At 40.4% G+C, this 18,305-nt stretch overlaps 1 pseudogene; it reads left to right on the top strand.

Annotated features, from left to right (window-relative positions):
* Window positions 1-11,399: 11,399 nt before the first annotated feature.
* LOC118726813 lies at window positions 11,400-13,353 on the top strand (annotated as a pseudogene).
* Window positions 13,354-18,305: the final 4,952 nt, after the last annotated feature.

Here is an 18,305-nt window from a genome sequence, read left to right as displayed (position 1 = left end):
AGACTTGACCGTGGAATGACCTTCCTGAAAGACCAGTGGGCAAGTCAGCCAGGCTGATAGGGCTGAGCCCCTTGCATGAATTTTGTGCATTGGTCTCCAGTATTTTATAACCATTAAAAAAATCTGTTTTCAATAAAAATATGAATGTGCAAATGGTTTCACCAGAGATCACCAAGCAAACATACCTATCATAAAAAAAGAGATGAGGTTCAGCTTGGCACATTCTGGATCCCGTCTTTTCTGGGGGTTGACATGTGCACATACATGTCTGAGTAGTTGCCAATACCTGCTTGATGTGCCAAACAGTATCCACATCCTTGACCTCTGGGGCTGAAAGGGTCTGTCTAAACCCCAGGGAGGGCGGTGGGCATCGAGACCTGGAGCTTGAAGGCAGAAAGGGAATGTGTCTTATGTATAAGCATCTACTGAGGTGTCCTCTGAGGAGATAGGATTAGGTCACTGCCAAGAGCCAAGTCCCATTTCAGAGACAAGGCAAGTGAGGACACAAGTCTTGCAGGCACTGGACCATTGGCAGGCACAGACCATTTTAATTTTTGCAACAGCCCTGCAAGATCGGCATCATTGTCTTCACCTCAGGAATAAGAAGAATGATGCTCAAAGCAACCAAATTTCTCAGTCTCAGCAAGGAACTTCTGATTTTCAAATATCTGTGGTTGTCACTCAGGGCTGTTCTGAAATGTCCTGCCTTGGAGGAACTTTTCTACCACCCAGAGGAGTGTGTACCTGTCTCCACCTTCCAGGCCATTCTCTGCGCAATACCCAGCTCCCTGCCTTCAGAGCACTCACCATTATGTAACTAGTTGTGTTTATTTGTTCGTTTTCTTATTTATGCACTGAAACCTTGACTTTCTGGTTCGCTGTGCTCCCAGCCCTCCACATAGTACCTCATAGATACTCAGCAAATGCTTACTGAACAATCTGAAGAGTGAAACTAGAAATTGGAGTGAGGTCTGGAAGTCAGAGGCCATGTTTTCTCCTCACCAGATGCCCAGAGCCTTTCCCTATTACATTGCAGTGGACAAACCTCTGGTGGTCAGTATGAAGGAGGTTCCAGGCCCCCAGCACAGTGCTCTCCATCACAAAAGAGATACATTTCCTTTCCAACATGTGTATTGCAGGCATGTTACCTTCAGTTCTTTGCAAGAGATCCGAAAAAGAGCCCATTACATTTCAGTAGAGAGGATTTGAAAGACTTTTGGTGTATTGTATCATGAAAGTAACCCCTATTATAGTACCAATTGGTTTCTTCATTGGCCTTCACCAGAAAACGTAATTCAATATCACAGGCTGATTTAGCTCATAGTCAGAGAACTGAGGGAAGCAAGAACTCTATTCTTCCCCATGAGCTAATGAAACCCACGGCTGACAGTCATCTCTCCTGCCTCAGGATTCCCCGGCATTTTACCATCAACCCTCCTGAACCATTGCCTTCCCAAGTGGTATTATAATTGATCATCAGCCTCTTCTCATTCTGTGAGCTTCCCATAGACAATGGCAGGATCTTAATCACTGTGCACATGCACAAACCTACAGAGCCTGCAGGGGCTGAGAGGAAGGAAGAATGAGATAAAGGAAGGGAGGAAGAGAAGAAAAGAAAAGAAGGGTGGGGGGAAGGAAAAAGAAAATAGAAAGTGGACAAAGATGAACTTGTAAAAAGAACTGAGAAGGAATGGGGATGGGGAATTACTCTGTCAGGAAGTTATTTCCAGATTACATCCTGGTGAAGCATTCAAAATATATCTGTCATATAGTTGGCAAATGGCTCAATAAATATTTTTGTTTTTGTTTTAAAGGATAGAATTGACCTATTGTTCTACTTCTCTGGTTGATATAATCTCATCTCAAAAAAAAAAGATGATCAGGGAAATCTATTTTTCTGGGTGTCTTTTTCTACGGGGGGGGGACGGGACGTGTGTGTGTGTGTGTGTGTGTGTGTGAAGATTTTACTTCAAACTTTGTATTTACTTGTATTTTGCAGTTCTTTGGAGTTTTATTCCATGGACTAATCAGTAGTCGGCAAACTCATTAGTCAATAAAGCCAAATATCAACAGTACAACCATTGAAATTTCTTTTGAGAGCCAAATTTTTTTAAACTTCTACTTCTTCTAATGCCACTTCTTCAAAATAGACTCGCCCAGGCCGTGGTAGTTTGTGGAAGAGCCACACTCAAGGGGCCAAAGAGCTGCATGTGGCTCACGAGCCACAGTTTGCCAACCACAGGACTAAGTGAAATTTAACGGCCTCCAGGTATGAAGTCTTCATGTAGACAAAGGTCACCATGTACTCCCAACCTCCTGGGTAGTCAGGGGTCATACTCCTTCTCACCACCTCCCTATATAACTTTCTTGTGCTACGAATTTGCCTGCCTTAGAAGACTGACACAGTCACCTTCCATGCCTTGGTATTCGTGAAGAACTACCAGAAAAACCTTCTCAAAGGCAGACTAGAACATCCACAGTCATCCAGTCCTGGTAGGTCCTAGAGCAATGGTTCTCAACATGTGGTGCATAGATCACAGCACCAACACCAAGGAGAGACTTGCTAGCAATGAAAATTCCTGGGCTTCTCCAAGATATAATGATCAGGAACTCTGAAAATAATTTAAGAACTGCCATTCTAGAGCATGGGCAATACCCAACTCCCTCAACTGTTTCAACGTATCTTTTTTTTTTTTTTTTTTTTCCTGGTTCTGATGGTTTTTACTTATTTATTTATTTATTTATTTATTTATTTATTTATTTATTTTTATTGATTATGGTCTCACATAATTGTCCTTATCCCCCCATTCCAATCATATCTTTTGTAAGTTGCATCACCATCAACTTTTTTTCATTTTTCTGTTTTCTTAATTAAAACTTGTAAGTTCTTTGCCACTTCTAATTCTTCGTAGCTGATATTTTTATGAAGTCAGTGGGGCAGATAAAATGACACCCGTTTCGTTGATGGAAAGCTGAGGTTCTTCTCTAGTGTCACAGGGTTAGGAAATCAGAGGCATGAATGCTGGAGTTAAAACCTGAACTTGTCAACTTTTGTTCACGTGATTTTACAGTCCCATTTACTCTTTGTCTGGTCTTGTTCTCCAATCCCTTTCCTACTTGCTTGGTTTACATTGAGCTTTCGTCTAAACTGGTTGCTTGTTTCCACAGAACCTGCTTCGGGTGCCCTTATTTCAGAAGACTTCCTTCTCTTTCCTGCCCACACATTTGGGAACATTGTCTACTGCTTTGAAAGCCCAAAACAACATTTTGCAAGCTTCAACATCCAGACAAGTCAGCTGGAGATCTGGTTAAAGTGCAAGTTCTGACTGAGGCGGGTGGGGGAGCTGGGGCTGAGAGTCTGCATTTCCAGCAGCATCCGAGTGATGTGACCCTCCCTACAGGCCCTCACGCTGCCTTGGTGCTTTTGTGTGCACTTTCTCCCTGAAGACACTACATGGTGTGTGATGGCAGGACCCAATGTTCACACTTATATTCCTGAATATAAGAAGTGGCTCTGGGAGGAGGCAAGGAAGGGAAGAGGAAGGGGAAAAAGAAAGCATTATTTCATTGTCATTCATTATTTCTTTTTTTTTTTTGAAGAATCACTTATTGATTTTGAGAAAGAGAGGAAGAGAGAAACATCAATGTGAGAGTGTAACATCAATTGGCTGCCTCCTGCATGCCTTGTACCAGGGATGTCCTCTGACCAGGAATCAAACCAGCAACCTTGTAGTGCATGGGACATGTAAACCACTGAGCTACCTGGCCAGGGCGGCAGCCATCTTTTTGAGCAGAAGCGGGGGAGGTGATTTGTTCGCATCCAGTATCTTAACCCTCACTTTTCCCTCAGCATGCCCAAACAAACAAACAAACAAACAAACCCTGAAGCTATGTTATATATATTTTTTTTTTCCAAAATCCAGCTCAGTTAGGGAGTTTGCAGCTGCCTGAGCTCTGGCTTCTGTTTGGCCCCTTATCTCTCAATGTGCACATTCAGTGCCTGAGGACAACTGACTCGGAGGAAGTGCCAGGTCAGAGCCTCTCTGCCCAGCAGAGTGCCTTCAAGAAGCCGCACCTATGCCAAGGAATCAGACTGGGTAGCTCTGGTGTCTGCCTACCATTAACATTTAGGAGCTAATCTCCTTAACACCATAAATACGAAGTCTAAGTACTTTGGCAGATAAAACTGCCTATGATCCCATAAGGATCTCGTAAGACTTATCGTGGCCATCTGGCAGACAGGATTGGCATTGTCAGAAGGAAAGGGGAGATGGATAGTAATGCACAAGTCGTTTTTACAGTCTTCTCCCCCCCTCCCCCCTCCCCCCAAGGCGCAGCTAAGTGTGTGGCTTAACAGCCCAGAGAAAGGGCAGCCAAGACCCAGTCACTGTTCGGAAATCTTTTAAGTCCTATGGAGAGGGTTTCTCTCTCTGCAGGAAGGAAACGGTGCTGCAGCTATGCAAGTGGCAGCTGTAGATTGATGTGCTGATGGGACTGAGAGAAAGGGGTGGCAGCAGAAAATGTGTATTTCCAGGCCTCTTCAACTCCAAGGATATGGTGTCCTTGGCCCCTCCACTGCTCATTGGGAAATCCCTGTTTTCACTTGGCTTCCTGGTGTCTAGACTACATGTCACCCATCTCACAGGGTCACCTCTGAAGCCAAGGCTGGTGGCAGTGCCTAGGCCCCATCTCTTCCCTATTCTCCTCTCCCATTTGTTGATCATAGAAAAACTCTCCCCTGCCACCATTCTGCAGAGTTTGCATGGCTGAGTGTGCCCTGCTCTTGGTCACCCTGTGTTGGTGTACTCATTTCTTCCACCGAGATGCTTCACCTTCCCTTACTCTATCTGGCCAGCTCCCAATCACCCTTCACAATTCAGCTTAAGCTTCCCTTGAGAGCCTTCTGCACCCCTCCCCAGATCTTCCCTCATACTTAGGTCAGTGCCCCATGATTCCCTACATGCTTCATATTTTGATTTTCTTAATTTGTCTCATCTACTAGACAGACTCAAATCTCCTTTTTTATTTCATAGTCTCATAGTACCTAGCAAAGTGCCAGGCATATAGATGCTCAATAAATTTTAAAGACTTACCTGAATAAATAAAACAGAAGCAAACTTATAGCCACAGAGGAAAATAATTGATTCACTAGATGGAAGGAGGTAGGGAGATGGGTGAAAAAGCTGAAAGAGATTACGAAGTACAAATTGTCAGTAATAAAAATATTCAGAGAAATGTAAAGTAGAGCATAAGAAATATAGTCAATATTATGATGATAACTATGTCTGCTGTCAGATGGGTATGAGACTTATAAGGGGTGATCACTTTAAAAGGTATATAATTGTCTAATCACTATGTTGTACACATGAAACTAATAATATTGTATGTCAACCAAAATTGAACAATAAATGTTTTAAAATGTGTTATAATGGATATTTGTCTCTAATTGCACCAGTGAAAGACGTTTTCTCCAAAAGAGTGACATGTAGAGCAGGCTTCTTTCCTGGTTTTAGCCTTAACATGACTCATGTCACATTTGCAGAAATAATAGGAGAGAGTTCCAAAGACCTAGTTCCAGTAGGAGATGTCCATCTAGAGCAAAGCCCTCAAATTACTGCCCTCACATGGCACCTAGGCACCTCAGTCTCTATTGTGACCAAAACCACATACCATTTGAAAAGCCACTGGACCCCACTGGAGAGACTTCAGCAGACTCTAGCCAGGCCTGATGCACAGCCCCAATAAAAGAGCATTGAGGAGGTTTGGCAAGTTCAAACAGTGCCCGAATGACAGAGGAGGAGACTGCATTGTGGGACTGGAGGGGATGGACATTTGTCCCGAACACCTGAGTGTTGCTGCCTCTCCAGGACTGGGCCCACCTCTATCTCCTCTGTTATCAATCTGGTAGAAACACACACCCTCCCGGCCAACTTTTAGAGGCTCAGCCCTGCGGGGATGGCCCCAATGGAGAGGTAGTTGGTGGACTCCAGCCTGGGCCTGCCATGCAACCTTTATTAAGGAAGCTTAGGCAGTTCAACCAATGACAGAATCATAGGGCAAGAGACTGAGTGGCAAGGATGGAAGGAAGATCACTCTCTCCCATGTGTCTGAGGGGCACCTTCACTCCTCTTCAGAACCATCCCTCTACATGGCCAAAGTCCAGGCTGTTTTAGCTGGGTGAACTCTGCTAATCTCATCATGATGACTCTCTGAGACCCCACTTACCACAAAGGCCAGAGAATCCCAGGCAGGTAGCAGCTGGCCATGGGGGATCATGAGACTTCCTGAATGGCCTCAGAGCCAGCAGTGGCACCGAGTTTAAATCTGTATCGGTCTAGTGAACACCACTTGGTGACCCACTAGGAGCATATCTCATATAACTTGCAAACTGCCAGAGGTTCTTCTACTGACAGCCTAAAAGGTGGCCAGCAGGTGGAGGTGGATCTCAGAGTGCTTGTGCCTTATGCTGACCTGTCCTGGGCTTGGACTTGGTGAAAGCCAGCCTTGGAACACAGCATGGCCCCTCCCATGCACATCCATGCCCAGCAGAGGTAGCCACAAACTCAGATAACTTGTTAGCTCAAACCAGGTTGTCTAGGACAAATTATAGTAGTGTCTGACATTGAACTGCACTAAGACCTTCTCAAGAAGCCCCAAAAGTAACACATGGGATGATGGGCTTAATACCACAAAATAGCACAATGAAAAGGAAGATCCTGGCATGCACCAGACCATGCTAGGGCTGGTTCCATTTCCTGGGACCAGCCTCCAAATAAAAGAACAAGAATAATCCCTAGAAAAATAAATAAATGAAATGGGGGAAACCAAACTACCAGATTCAGAGTTCAAAACAAAGGTTATAAGGATGCTCAAGGAACTTAGAGAAAGAATGGGTGAATTCAGTTAGAATTTAAACAAAGAGATATTAAGCATAGAAAGGGACATAAAACCATAAAGAAAATAACCAGTCAGAAATGAAAAATACACTAGGAGACATCAACACAGATTAAATGAAACGGGATCAAACCAACAGTTTAGGGGACAAGATAGCAGAGAACACCTAAGCAAAAGAAAAAAAGGAATTTGAAAAAATGAGGAAAGTTTAAGGGACCTCTGGGACAACATCAAGAGTAACAATATAGACATTGTAGGACTATCAGAAAGAAAAGAGAAACACAGGATTGTCAACCTATTTGAATAAATAATGACTGAAAACTCCCTTAACTTGGTGAAGGAAAAATACATATAAGTCAAGGAAGTGTAGAGAATCTCAAACAAGATGAACCCAAAGAGGCCCATACCAAGACACATCATAATTAAAATGACAAAGATTATAAACAAAGAGAGAATCTTAAAAGCAGCAAGAGAAAGATAGTTACTTACAAGGGAGCTCCCATAAGACTGTCAGCTGATTTCTCATCAGAAACATTTCAGGCCAGAAGAGAGGGGAATGAAATATTCAAAGTGATGAACAATAAGGACCTACAACTAATACTACTCTATCCATCAAGGCTATTATTTACAAATGAAGGAGAAATAGCTTCCCAAACAAGAAAAAATTAAAGGAGATCACCACCAACAAACTAGTATTACAAGAAATGTTAATGGACTTCTATAAGAAGAAAATTTTTAAAAATGAGAAACATAAATATGAAGAATAAGCTGGTAATGAATAGTACCTATCAATAATAAGTTTAGATGTAAATCACTTAAATGCTCTAATTGAAAGACATAAGGTGCCTGAATGGATAAGAAAATAAGATCCAAGAATCCAAGATAGGCAGCATAGGTAACACCTAACTGCAGCCTCACACAACAATTTCAATAAAGTACAACTAAAATACAAAATGGACATTACCCAGAACTACAGGAAAAGTGGACTGACTGGAAATTCTACAACGAGAAGGAAAGAGAAAACCAGAAGGAAAATCAGAGGAGCTGTAAAAGCCTAAGGTATTTTAGGAGACACGTTGTGCGCACAGAGAGGATGGAGCCGGAGAGGAGGGGGAGGCTGAGTGCCTGGCTGGCATTCCCTAGAACAGGGGTCTTCAAACTACGGCCCGCGGGCCACATGCAGCCCGCAGAGGAGTCTGATCCAGCCAGCCAGGTTGTTTGGGCAGTGAGCGCAGCCGAGGTGTTACAGTTCGGCCGCCAGGACCTGCATATACACTGTCACTGCACGGCCGCTCTGACCCCTCTGCCTCTTTAAGAGCACAGTGCCTGCTGGGGCTCAGAGCGTGCGACGTGCAGAAGCAAGAAGACAAGAGAATCCAGAAAGTTGAAGATAATGTAAGAAACCTCTGGGACAACTTTAAGCAAACCAACATCAAAATTATGGGGGTCCCAGAAAAAGAGAGAGAGCAAGATACCAAAAACATACTGGAAGAAATGGTGACAGAAAACTTCCCCCACCTGGGGAAAGAATTAGACTTACAAGTCCAGGAAGCCCGCTGAACCCCAAACAAAAGGAATCCAAAGAGGACCATACCAACACACATCATAATTAAAATCCCAAGAGCAAAAGACAAGGAGAGAATATTAAAAGCAGCAAGAGAGAAACAGGTAGTTACCTATGAAGGAGCACTCATACAATTGTCAGTTGATTTCTCAACAGAAACCATGCAGGCCAGATGGGAATGGCAAGAAATATTCAAGGTGATGAATAGTAAGAACCTACAGCCAAAAATAATCTACCCAACAAAGCTATCTCTCAGAATTGAAGGCCAGAAAAAGAGCTTCACTAATAAAAAATAGCTGAAGGAGTTCATCACCGCCAAACCAGAATTATATGTATTGCTGAAGGGGTTTTTTTTCGGAAGAGAAAGAAAATAAAGGTAAAAATTATGAACAATAAATATGTAACTATCAACAAGTGAATCTAAAAACCAAGGGAATTAAAAAAAATCTGATGAACAATATTAACTGGTGACTATAATAGAATCAGAGGTATGGAAGGGGAGTGAACTGACTATTCTCGGGGAAAAGGTGAGTAGGGGGTGTGGGAAGAGACTGAACACAAACTGTGCATCAATGGATGAGGACAATGGGGGGTGGGGAAAGGGCAGAGGGTGGAGTGGGAACCTGGTGGAGGGGAGCAATGGAGGGAGAAAAAAAATGAGGAACATTTGTAATATTATGAACAATAAAGATTTATTTTAAAAAAAGAAAGAAAGAAAACAAGACCCACATATATGCTATTTCTGAGACTCAACTCAGAACAAATGATACAAATAAAGGAATGGAAAAATATATTTTATGCAAATAGAAAATGATAAAGGGATTATCTAACAAGAGTAAATAAATCTTGAAAATATTTGTGCACCCAACCTAGGAGCACCTAAATATTTTTTAAAAATTGATAGACATGCCAATACCGGTTTGGCTCAGTAGATAGAGCCTTGGCCTGCGGACTAAAAGGTCCCAGGTTTGATTCCGGTCAAGGGCATGTACCTTGGTTGTGGGCACATCCCCAGTAAGGGGATCTGCAAGAGGCAGCTGATTGATGATTCTCTCTCATCAATGTTTCTAACTCTCTATCCCTCTCCTCTCTCTTCCTCTCTGTAAAAAATCAATTATATATATATATATATATATATATATATATATATATATATATATATATAATTGATAGACATAAAGGGAGATATTAACAGTAATGGAATCACTGAAGGGAAATTTTAATACCCAATTGACATCAAAGGATAGATCTTCCAGACAAAAAATCAACAAGGGAAAAATGGCCTTAAATGAAACATTGGAGCAGATGGATTTAATTGATATTTCCAAAACATTACACCCTAAAACTTCAGGATATACATATTTTTCAAATGCACATGAAACATTTTTCAGGATAGGCCACATTTAGGCCTTAAAAATGGGCTCAATAAATTTAAGAAGATCAAAATAATTTCAACCATCTTCTCTGACCACAATGGTATAAATCTAGAAATCAATTACAAGAAAAAATTTAAAAAACACACAGCACATACAGGCTAAATAGCATGTTACTAAACAATGAGTGGATTAATAATAAAATAAAATAAAAATAAATAAAAAAATTACCTTGATACAAAAGAAAATGGGTACATGAGAGCCCTGGCAGAGTAGCCTAATTGGTTAGAGCATTGTCCCAGAATGCCAAGGTTGTAGGTTTGATTCCCAGTCAGGGTATATACAAGAAGCAAGCAATGAATACATAAATAAGTGGGAAATGAGTACATGACAAACCCAAATCTATGGACACAGAGAAAGCAGTTCTAAAAGGTAAGTTCATAGCAATACAGGCCTATCTTAAGAAAAAAGAACAATCTTAAACTCACATCTAACCTCTCACCTAAAAGAACTGGAAAACAGCAACATACAAAGTCCAAAGTGAGTAGAAGAAGGGGAAGGGGAGGGACAGATCAGAGCAGAAATAAATGAATAAAATCTAAAAAAAAATTAATGAAACCAAGAGCAGTGTTTTTGAAAAGACCCAAAAATAATTGTTAAACTTTAATCAGACTCATATAGAAAAAGGGATAGAGGACCCCAATAAATAAAACCAAAAATGAAGGAAAAGTAATAACTGATACCACAAAATACAAAGAATTATAAGAAAATTCTTGGACAATCTGAAAAACATTCCTAAAAACATTCAAGCTCCTGAGACTGAATCAGGAGGAATCAGAAAATGGGAACCGACAAATTACATCCAAAAAAATCAAAGCAGTGATCAAAAAATTCTCAACAAACACAAAAGTTGTGGATCAGATGGCTTCACAGGTAAATTTTAACAAACAATTAAAGAAAAACTAACATCTATTCTTTACTATTCAAGAAGAATTCATTTTACAAGAACAGCATTATGATTCCAAATTCGTTTTACAAGAACAGCATTATGATTCCAAAACCATATGAACACTTAAAGAAATATATCTAATGAACATACATGTAAAAATCTTCAACAAAATATTAGTGAAAACAGCCTTGGCCAGTGTGGATCACTTGGTTGGAGCATTATCCTGTGCACCAAAGGGTCACGAGTTCAATTCCAGTTCAGGGCACATACTTAGGTTGACAGTTTCATTCCCAGTTGGAGCATGAGTGATAGGCAACATATTGATGTTTCTCTCTCACATTGATGTTCCTCTCTCTTCCCCCCTCCTCTCCTTTCTTTCTAATCAATTAAAAAACATCATCTTGTGATGATTAAAAAAATAATAAAGATATAGTCAAACAAATTCAGCAATACATTTAAAAATTATACACCATATTCTATTGAGATTTATTCATTAGATGTAAGGATTTTTCAACACCAACAAATAGATTAATGTTCTATTCTGCATTAAAAAATGAAGGGTCACTCGTGAATGGATGGTCTTCAGCAGGTGGGAAACTCCTTCCTGGCAGGGCTGTGTTCCTGCTGCTCTGCTTGCTCCACAAGCTGCATCTCACTCTCCACCTGTACAGTAAGAAAAATGGAGAGCCACCATTATGGAAAAAATGAGAAAGAAGGGAAAAAAGAATGAGCTATGGAGTACGAGGTGTTTTTCTCAAGGTTTTCAAGAATTCTGAAAATCATGCTCTTTAGAACATTTTGTAAGGTAAGGGTTACTTGATAATCATTGCAGTTATGCTGGTGTCTCAAACATATTGTGATGTTTCAATGATTCAAAATGGGACACTCATTGAAAGTGGTTTCATTGGTCATAGCAGAAAAGATTTCAAGAGATATTTATTCAACTTTATGGCTGCCATGCCTCACATCTTTCTGTATAAAAGCTTCTTGGAATTTGGGTTAAATGAGCTCACATTGTGCTTCCCAGTAAAACTAACTAAATGCCTCTGCGAGGAATATCTCCAAGTGTTCATGTATTATAAAATAGAAAATCTGGACACCAAAATATCTAATCCAGACCAGATGCTTACACAAGGTGTAGAAAAGTTTTATGACAGTGTAGTTGATCTGTATTTAAATCTTAGTAAGCCATTTTTAGAGAGAGTTTTGTATATCTTCAAGTTATGAGTGCAATAGGAGTTTGGGACCCAGCGAGCATGATGGCCTACTTGCTTGTTTCTGGGTTATTCTTAACTCGACCTAAAAGACTTCTTGGTAAGATGACAGTAACTGAGCAAAAGTATGAAGGAGAGTATAGCTATGTTAATTCCCAGCTCATCACAAATAGTGAAGAAATTGCCTTTTATGATGGGAATAAAAGAGAAAAGCAGAGAATCCACACTGTCTTCCAAAAACTGAAGAAAGCTTACATAACTTCATTTTGTTTCGGTTTCTTATGGGTTTCTTGATAATATAACTGACAAATCTCCTGCCTCGGTAATTGGTTGCGTGTTGTCAGCTGCCCTTTCCTAGATTTGTCTCACCCTGGCCACTTCTAGAACTTCTGGAGGACTACTACCAAAGTGGAAGGGTGCTTTCACGAATGTCCCAAGTTCTGGGTTGAATAGTTTGGCTGGCCTTGAAATGACTAGATTGGCTGGTTTTACTCTTAGATTTCAGAATTAATGCAAGTGCTAAAGGATTTAAATAATGGAAAATATGAACGCATGATGATCTTGCAAAAAGAAAGGGGTATTGAAAGAGCATAAATCATTCCCTTGATATCTGGAGCTGGAGAAATTATCAATGCTGATAACATAAAATGTTGATCATATTTCTTTCACAATGCCAAATGGAGATATCTTGATCCAAGACCTTAATTTTGAAGTTCAATCTGGTGCCAACATTCTAATTTGTGGTCCAAATGGCTATGGGAAGAATTCACTTTTCTGTGTTGTTGGAGAATTGTGGCCTCTTTTTGAAGGACATCTACCTAATGTTGAAAGAGCAAAGTTATTTTATGTTCCTCAGAGACCTTAAATGACCCATGGAACACTTTGAGATCAAGTGAGACCAAAAAAGAAGGAGACATCTGCCCTAATATAGAAGGAATACCTAGATAATGTCCAGTTGGAGTATATCCTTGAACACAAAGGAGGCTGGGATGGTGTTCAGGATTGGATGGATGTACTCAGTGGTGGAGAGAAGTAAAGAATGGCTGTGGCAAGATTATTTCATCATAAATCCCAGTTTGTCGTTTTGGATGAGTGCACACACTCGGGGAATGGGGACATGAAGGCTCCATCTGCAATCATTGTCCAGAGGCTGGCATCCCATTTACTCTGTCACACAGGAAGGGACTTTGGAAACACCATGAGTACTACCTGCATCTGGATGGCAGAGGTAGTTATGAATTTAAACAGATAACAGAGTTTGGCTTTTAGAATCCAGAGAACTGTACCTGCTTTGATGAGATAATTACAGAACACACTTGAAAATGTAAAGTACATTGTAAAATAAAGTTGAGTTTTTTTGTTTTTGTTTTTTTAAACCAAGCAACACATTAACTGAATAGAGAACAAGCCGAAGCTGGTTTGGCTCAGTGATAGAGCATCAGTCTGCAGACTGAAAGGTCCCAGGTTCGATTCCGGTCAAGGGCATGTACATTGGTTGCAGGCACATCCCCGGTAGGGGGTGTGCAGGAGGCAGCTGGCCGAAGTTTCTCTGTCATTGACGTTTCTAGCTCTCTATCTCTCTCCCTTCTTCTCTGTTAAAAATCAATAAAATATATATATTTTTAAAATAGAGAACAAGTTGTTAAAACTTCATATTACATAGAATATTGCTAATTATGTATATGTTGGTTTAATTATTAATGTGACTTAAGTATGATCATATTCCTATGTATGAAAAACTGCCTAAATTAAATTGTGCTTAAATTAATCTCACCTATTCACCCTGGGAAGTAAACCATTGGAAGTCAATTAATTTGATTTGTATGGCTCTTTTTCTTCAGTGGAAAACCCTATTTTTCAGAGGTCAACATATATCCTATTCTAACAAGATAGTCTGAAGTTTCACTTTCCTGTGCTCCGTGATGGTTGGAAGAAAACAAATCATAGTGTACTATCAAAGTGTACAGCATCATTGAATAATAGCATTTATTACAGAGTAGTAGATTTCTTTAGCTGCCACAGTTATACTCATTTCTTATGTATGTCTTGGGGTACATTTGACTCCTGAAAAGTCATTTGAATTTTGTTTGGCCAAATAATAAATGTGTCACTCTCAGTTTGTAATGTTGAGTTGTTCTGAGGGTTCTTACAAAAGTATGCCCAGTCCTGCCTACAAGATGTGTTTACTGTGTTTCACACCTAATCTTCCCAGTATTTAAAACACAAAGTCCTTAAATTTCAAATTCAAGGTCTAAAAAGATGTTTAGATTTTTAAAAAAAGAATTGGATGGATTTGTGTACTTTATTAGAAGTGTGGTGTTTACATGGTATTAAAACTCCAAATGAGTTATAGGAATATACTACATGAACAAACACAAAGTGTGCAACATTATCATTGTTTTTGACTGAGATTTTATGTTTAAAAATCCTATGCAAATTAACTATCACTCCACTACACCCACTAGACATGCCCACCAGCCACACCCACCAGCCAAGCCCACCAGCCAATCAGAGTGAATATGCAAATAAACCCAACCAAGATGGCTACAGCCACAGAGAGCAGAAGGGAGGCTTGGTTTCCCAGGCAATGGAGGAAGCCAAGCTTTCCGCCTGCCTTTCCTGGCGTAAGCCTCCACTCAAGACTACAAATTTTCAATTATAGAAGGCAAACAAATCCAAACAGAAATGGCGATAGCCATGGAGCTGGAAAGAGCGGGAGTTTAGGGTTGCCCCTGGAAATGGAGGAAGCAAAGATTTCTGCACATCATGGCTGGCCCAGGCCTCCACTGAAGGCTACAAAATTTCAATTGTAGAAGGTAAATAAATTCCAGATACCAGGGCCTCTGCTTGGGTTGCCAGGGGGCATGGCTGGCCTGCAAACCACCACAGGCCCCTTGCTCAGGCCACCCCATGCCCCAAGGGAACCTCTATCCTGATACAGTATGCTTTCAGGGCAAACCAGCTGACCCCCACCCATGCACCAGGCCTCTATCCTATCTAATAAAAAGAGTAATATGCAGATTGACAATCACTCCAACACACAAGATGGCTGCCCTCATGTGGTCAAAGATCCTGCCCCTATGTGGACACAAGATGGCCACCACAAGCAGGGGAGGGCAGTTGGGAGGCACCAAGCCTGTAAAGGATGGCAGTTGAGGGGGACCAGGCCTGCAAGGGAAAGCAGTTTGAGGTGATCAACCCTGCAGGGAAGGGCAGTCAGGGGTGACCAGGCCAGCAGAAAAGGGAAGTTGGGGCAAACTGGTTAGACATCAATCAGGCTGACATGGGAGTGGTTAGGGGGTGATCAGGCTGGTAGGCAGAAGTGGTTAGGGGCAATCAGGAAGGCAGGCAGGAGAGCAGTTGGGAGCCAGCAGTCCTGGATTGTTAGAGGGATGTCTGATTGCCTATTTAGGCCAGGATCAGCCTATTTAGGCCAGGATCAGGCCTAAATAGGCAGTTGGACATCTCTCGAGGGGTCCCAGATTGGAGAGGATGCATAACATACTAGAGGCATTTTGCGCACCAGGCCTCTAGTATGTTTAAAACTATTATGCACATAGATAAATTATGTTTCCTAGGTAGTGGTTTACAGTATCTCCATGAATCTTTAATAGCTTTTTAATATTTGGGTTATGTTGAAGTATCCTAAGAGAAATTAATTTCACCTCACCAACCACCATTAATGACCACATGTATTATTTGCAGTGGGAGAACTGAACTGAATGTTATAAATAAACTAGATATGAAATCAGTCTTATCAAATGGAGGCATGGAGGTTCAGAAAGGGACATTCTTTATTCTTGTTTCTGCATAACTGGATTTGTTTTATTGCAGAATTAGTTAGAAGAGTTACTGACTACTGAAGAATAACTTGATGTTCTGATTCCATAATACAGAACAGTCAGTTTTTACCATTCTCTTTAACAAGCTTGTATGATAAATTCTGTTCAGATTTTTAAAAAAATAGATCATCTATACATCCTTTGCTTGCCCTTTTAATTTTGGTATCTAAATAATGGGTAATTCATACAATTTTGACTTGAAAAATACAAAGATAAATCAGGATTCAAAAAGTTTCAAAAAATGAAGGATAAAAATCATATGATCATAGGAATAGATTCAGGAAAAGCATTTCACAAAATCCAGCATCCATTATAATATAGAATAATATTGAATGTCAACTGTAGCTAGAAATAAAAATAAAATCCTATATAATAAAGAGCTAGTATGAGAATTAGACCAGACAGCCAAATGACCTTCCAGACAACCTTCTGGACAAAACCAGGGCTGTGAGGGGTTACAAGGGCTGAGCCCCTTGCATGAATTTTGTGCACCAGGACTCTAGTAACAAATAAAATCAGAAAATGAAAAGTTTTTGGAGAATCCTAACCACAAAATTTCCATTAAGGATAGAGATGAAAACGGCTTTGAAACCAAATCGTAGCTCCCTACCAAGTAGAACTGTCTTGGGCTGAATTTCCCTTAGATCATGAGGTAAGAGTCTAAGTGCACATGCTTTATCTGGGCTTCTATGCAATTGGGGCTTTGTCCTACTGAGGACCTCAGGGGAATGGTGTGGAATACACCTCAGATTTGTCCTACTCTAAAGTAGGTATCATTCTCTCACTTTGTTCATCCATTCACCAGTGGATGAGCCATTTGGCTATTTCCAGCTTTGGGCTATTATAAATAAAGCTGTTTTAGACATTCATAGATTTTTGTGTAGATATGTTTTGTTTTTGTTTTTGTTTTTTTCTCCTGGGAAGATTACTAGGAGAGGAATGGCTGGACTGATAAGTATATGTTTAACTTTATAAGAAACGGACTCTTTTCCAAAGCCAGCTATTTACATTCCTCTCAGAAACACCTGAATGTCCAAATTGAACTAAAAAAGCTAGCCTGTGGTTTGCCTTCCTATTTTCTAATAATGTCTTTTTTTTCTTATTTATTTATTTATTTATTTATTTATTTATTTATTTATTTTTACATATTTTATTAATTTTTTTTTGCCCCACTCCCTCCCTGCCACACATCCCCTTCCTCCCCAGAGTTTTGTGTCCAAAAACTATGGTACATCTACACAATGGAATACTATGCTGCCATAAAAAAGAAGGAATTCTCATCATTTGCAGCAACCTGGATGGAATTGGAGAACATCATGCTGAGTGATATAAGCCAATCAATGAAGGAGAAACACCACATGACCTCACTCATTGGTGGATGATAAAGATCATTATAAACTGATGAACCAAGAGACAGATATAGAGAAAGTAAAGCAACAGGCAGACTGTCAAATAACAGTGGGGAGGGGAGGAAGATCTGGAGGAGATAATAGATCAACCGAAGGACTTGTATACATGCATATACCATATTTTTCGGACCATAAGACGCTCCGGACCATAAGACGCACCAGTTTTTCCAGAAGGGAAATGAAGAAAAAAAGATTCTGAAACAAATAGTGTCCTAAAATATTTTATGTGCATTAAAACCCAACATCACAGTCATAAACACATGTAATCAACCCTGTAAAGTAAACAGCAGCATTTAGAACCATTTTAGAGCCGGGCAAGCACACAGAGACCACACAGAGCCGGGCAAGTAAAAAAACTTTTTTTTAAAAATATATGTGTAGGCTATATTTGGACCATAAGACACAGGGACTTTTTCCCCCCACTTCTGGGGGGAAAAAAGTGCATCTTATGGTCCGAAAAATACGGTAAGTACAACCAATGGACACAAAACTCTAATAGTGTCTTGAAGAGCAAAGGTTTTAAATGGTGAAGTCCAGCTTATCTGTGCATTTTCTTATGTAATTTTTTCCCCCACAAAGATATTCTCCTATTTTTTTCTGAAGTTTTAGCTCTTTCATTTTGAGTTCCTTTTTAAGTGTACTTGTAGTAAGGGTTGACACATATTTATCTGTCTAACAATCTACCTATTAACTGGCATATGGATAGCTAGCTACTTGTTCCAGCACCATTTATTGAAAAGGTTATCTTTTCCCAATGAAATATATTGGTAATTTTACTAAAATCATTGAGCATCTTTGGGTCTATTCCTGGACTCTATTCTGTTTCACCAACCCATATTTTTCCCTTGTATCAAAACCACACTACTTCGATTACTATAGATTTTATAGTAAATTAGAGACCCAGTGCATGATATTCATGCACTGGGTGGGGATGGGGTGGGGGGACAGTTCCTCAGCCTGGCCTATACCCTCTCTCAGTCCAGGACCCCTCACTCCTTACCACTCACCTGCTCACTGTTCCTTACCTGGCAGGTGGCATTCTCGACTCGCTGCTCCATAG

Source organism: Pipistrellus kuhlii, unplaced genomic scaffold (genome assembly GCF_014108245.1).
Source record: "Pipistrellus kuhlii isolate mPipKuh1 unplaced genomic scaffold, mPipKuh1.p scaffold_m20_p_23, whole genome shotgun sequence".
In the NCBI taxonomy this organism is placed as follows: domain Eukaryota; kingdom Metazoa; phylum Chordata; class Mammalia; order Chiroptera; family Vespertilionidae; genus Pipistrellus; species Pipistrellus kuhlii.
This window is presented reverse-complemented; position numbering and strand designations above follow the sequence as displayed.